The following is a 5000-nucleotide window of genomic DNA, read 5'->3' as shown; positions in this document are numbered from 1 at the left end:
GTATAGTAAAATAATACTTATAAAGAAGGAAACATAATTAAATGAATAAATTATCTAACCGCACAGTTTTTAAAAGTTATACAAAGAGAATCCAACAAGCCATGTTTCGATAATAAACCAACGATCTGCACTCCTTTGCTATCACCTGCAATGTTAGCAACGCTTCCAGAAAGCTAGAATCACTAGAATCAATGGGTACAACACCACCTGCACTCACTTCACAGCCTCTACAACGTTTAAAACGCTTCCAGAAGTCTCAAATCACTGCAGCTGTTTCCTCACACCATCTCTACAATAACGATTCCATACTATTAAAAATTTGTCGTAAAAAAAAAAACCGTAAATGTTGCCAGGCATTTACTGTTACTGTTACTGTTATTTGTCGTAAATGAAAAAAAAAGCAGTAAATGTTGCCAGACATTTACTGTCATAAAAACGGATATTTTGACGTAAAGGAGTGATATGACGGCCACTAGCCTGTAAAAGATATTAACAAAGTAGGGTGAAAATTACGGTCGCCTGTATTTTACTGAGATACGGCTGAGAACAGTATATTTTTACGTTTATTTCAAATTAAAATTACGGTTTTTTTTCTTAACAGCGTAAGTAAAGATAAATATACTTATGTCATGTAATTGAACGAGCTAAAATGCTGACCGGTCAATTATATGACATTGGAGAGGGAGACCAAAGCGAAGGTGGATGGACTGTATCAAGGATGACCTTCGATCAAAGGGATTAACTGGTGATGAAGTGTGGGACAGAGGTAGATGGAGAAAGCTGACCAGAAACATCGACCCCACATAAAAGTGGGAAAAGATGCAGACAAAGAAGAAGAAGAAAATGCTGACCGTAGGCCGTTGAACTTTTGGTGACAGCAAGATGTTTCCTGATCCACTCTTCCAAGAAATCAATGCTCAGGCGATAAAGACTTGAGTTTTGAGCAAACATGCAACTCACTTCTTGGAGAGTTCAACATGGCCGTTAAGAAAACATAGAAATAGTGTCAACCAGACTCAAGTTCCGAATTCCTTTGTAACTTGGAACATGTTTGAACAGCACAAATGCAAAATCATTGCGATGAACAGGCAAAGTGAGATTCAATAAATGAACTGCATCACAAAACCAACAATAAATAAATTGAATCTAGTGATTTCAAGGCCAGTAAATAAACTGAATCCAACGAGGCAGGGCCAAGTTCAAGACTCTTCTTTTCCGCCAAGTTCAGGAAGAGCTGAGAAGAAATAAGCCATTTTGACCTATTATTTTGCCAATGACTTCTATACGCCTGAATCAGCTTGCTACTCATTGGCACCACTAACCTACATTCTAACAGAGGCAATGATTAAGGGAATTTAATCAGCAATTTAAGGTACAAATGAGGTAGAAGGCAAAATATCATCCCCCAAAAATTATATAATTTTCATGTAATTTTCTGTAAAATAAAAAAAATGAGAATGAATTTACAAGAGGGTGATTCATACCTTGATTATTCAGCTGCTGAGTTTGGATGGTCTGAATGATAATGCAAGAAAATTAGAAGTTTCTGATATAATGATGGAGTGATTTGATTTGTACTAGTTTCAGAGTGGAAAATATAAGAATCAGAGAAGCATAACACGTTTCTTTTTATTCAACCGAATTTACAAGAATTGACTCGAAATACATTTTGCGTCTTATCTTCTTGGAAAAAAGAGAATTTAGACTCCCTTCTTAAACGTTAGTAATTTCCCCTACATACACACTTTAATCTAGAGAGAGAGAGAGAGAGAGAGAGAGAGGAGAGAGAGAGAGAGAGTTACCTTCTGTTGCCGTTTTAAAAATCCAATGCTTCTTTTTATAAATCTGTTATAAACTTTAGCTATGTCCACGTTGCCAACCTAATTATCAGCATCGTGCTTTAAAAAATACGATTGGAGAACATAGTATGATAAATGAGGCAAATGGGTCATTTCGAGAAATGAGGACCACATTACCCACTAGAGCAAGACCGAAGAATTCTCAACCATAAAAAAGGATTGGATTTCATATGAAGTACAAATCAATATGGTATAAGTGACGTTAAATCATCATTCTACTCATACAAGAAGCAGAGTCAATACAGATCTGATTGACTCTGATGAGAAGGAGCCTTTATTCTGACGCGATACGTGAGCAGTTCGCTCAAGGGATTATTTATACCTACTGTTAGAAAAAAACCGCAATTTTAACCAGAAATTCCCAGTGCAAATATTCTGTTCTCAACCGCATTTCAGTAAAATACTAGTGACCGTAATTTTACCTTACTCTGTTATTATCTTTTACGGGTTGGTGACCGTAATATCACTCCTTCATGTCAATATAACCGTTTTTAAAACGGTAAAAAACCTGGAATGAATGTTGCCAGACATTTACCGTTTTTTAATGCAAAGTTTTAACGGTGCATCACTGGGAATCGTGTAAATAAAATGCAGGATTTTTGGTTTCTACACTGTTAAAAATTTGCCGTAAAAACGGTAAAAAATCCTGGAATAAATGTTGCCGGTCATTTTTCCATTTTAAAGACGGATATACTGACGCAAAAGAGTGATATTACGGTCACCATCCGTAAAAGGTAATAACAAAGTAGGGTAAAAATTACAGTAGCCTGTATAGAATACGGGTGAGAATAGTATATATTTTACGGAGAATTTCCCATTAAAATTACGGTTTTCTTAACAGTGTAGTTATGTATTCGGAGACTAAAATTCATTTATATGTGAATCGTGTAAATCCAAATGCAGTTGTTTTTTTTTTCTTTGGTTTCTAGATATTTTAAGATGACAGGATTTGTTTACATATGTAAATGCAAATGCATATTTTGTTTTTTAGACATGTATAATTCGACAAAATTGCTTTACGCGAGAGAGAGAGAGAGAGAGAGAGAGAGAGAGAGAGATTTATACATTCATACATAAACTTTTAATAGTGCCAATTACAATGTATTTCTTACAACTATCTATAGTTCTATACGAAAGAGAGAGAGAGAGAGAGAGAGAGGAGAGAGAGAGAGAGAGATTAAAACATTCATACTTTTAATAGTGCCATTTATGAATATATTTCTTACTACTATCTCTAGTTCTATAAGAGAGAGAGAGAGAGAGAGAGAGAGAGAGAGAGAGGGGGGGTTGCATTTGAGTTACAATAAATGCTCAATATATTTGGAGAGAGAGAGAGAGAGAGAGAGAGAGAGAGAGAGAGAGGGGGGTGCATTGAGTTACAATTAATGCTCAATATATTTGGAGAGAGAGAGAGAGAGAGAGAGAGAGAGAGAGAGAATTAGTTGGAAATCGCACCAATGACAATCGGAAACCCATCTAGCTGTGTAAACATGACCCATACTCATCTTGTGCGTGATTTCCCTCTTCTTGAATGACTAGCTATTTTTTTTCAAGACACGTCAATCACACTTCAGTCGAGCAGATGATGGGTGTGGCTTCCTTCTCATAACCCAGAATATACATAGTCCGTATATTATACATTCATGTATAATTTTTAATAGTAAAAGCGTCATTTATAATGTACAGTATTACTTACTGTACAACTATCCACACGAACACTCGACCTGTTTTCATTAATTAGGCTTGAGAAGAGAGAGAGAGAGAGAGAGAGAGAGAGAGAGAGAGAGAGAGAGAGAATTTCATACTTTAGCATCTTATATCATTAAGCGAATATATACATACATTTATTACCATGAAAATATACAGTGAAACGTAGAAAGACCTATATCATTACAACCATTACTAGCCAAGCTACAACCCTAGTTGGAAAACAGGATGCTATAAGCCCAAGGGCTCAACAGGGAAAATTAGTCCAGGGATGAAAGTAAATAGAGAAATAATATACTACAAGAGAAGTAATGAACGATTAAAATACTTTAAGAACAATAACATTAAAATAGATCTTTCATATATAAACTATAAAAAGAGACTTATATCAGCCTGTTCAACATCAAAGAAATTCACTGCAAGTTTGAACTTTTGTAAAGAAAAAAAATAACATTAAAATGGATTTTTCATATATATTCTGTAAAAGAGACTTCTATCAAACCTGTTCAACATTAAAAACATTCGCTGCAAGTTTGAACTTTTATAAAAAAAGAAATAACATTAAAATGATCTTTCACACATAAACTATAAAAAGAGACTTATATAAGTTTGTTCAACATAGAAAAACATTCGCTGCAAGATAGATCTTTGTAGAAAAAAAAAAATAATAACATTTAAATGGACCTTTCATATATAAACTATAAAAAAAGACATATCTGTCTGTTCAACATAGAAAAACATTCGCTGTAAGATTGATCTTTTGTAGAAAAAAAAATAATAACATTTAAATGGACCTTTCATATATAAACTATAAAAAAAGACATATCTGTCTGTTCAACATAGAAAAAACATTCGCTGCAAGTTTGAACTTTTTGAAGTCCACTTGCAATTGACCATAAACACGAGCCCGAGCGTGAACTTAGAAAGACCATCACACGAGACATCTAGACACGTACAAAACGAACCCTCTAATCAAGAAAGCTATTGCACGGAAGACAATCCCGTTGTTTAATGCCTCATAGGCGTGAAAGTCTCAAGTCTTCTTTTCAAGCCTCCAATTCCCCATGGATTTCTCTCCTAGATAGTTTCCTTTTGTAGATCACGTCCAAGAAAGCATTCGCTTGAGACAGGTTTTACATCTTTTGAATGGATTAACTTTGTTCGTTTACAATTCCACGATTTCTCATCTGCTTTTATCTTGTATTTGTTTGTTTCTCAGATTTCCAATTTTTTGTCTTAATTTTTAATGATTAGGTTTTTTTTTCTTTTCAGAATTCCAATTTTGTTCTTATTTTTTTATTTAGATTTCTCAGATCTACAATGTATTTGAATTTTTTTTGGGGGGAGGGGGAGTTTAAGATTTCCAATGTATTTGTTTTTCATTTTATATTTTCGATATATGTTTCAACAATATTACCAAAATGCTTAAAATTA

At 34.2% G+C, this 5000-nt stretch overlaps 1 protein-coding gene across 1 annotated transcript in view; it reads right to left on the bottom strand.

Annotated features, from left to right (window-relative positions):
• LOC137647250 (homeobox protein 3-like) overlaps positions 1-5000 on the bottom strand; it is a 270280-nt gene that overhangs the window by 11604 nt on the left and 253676 nt on the right. The gene's annotated exons all lie outside the window — the stretch shown is intronic.

The sequence above is a fragment of the Palaemon carinicauda genome, chromosome 9 (genome assembly GCF_036898095.1).
Source record: "Palaemon carinicauda isolate YSFRI2023 chromosome 9, ASM3689809v2, whole genome shotgun sequence".
NCBI lineage: Eukaryota > Metazoa > Arthropoda > Malacostraca > Decapoda > Palaemonidae > Palaemon > Palaemon carinicauda.
This window is presented reverse-complemented; position numbering and strand designations above follow the sequence as displayed.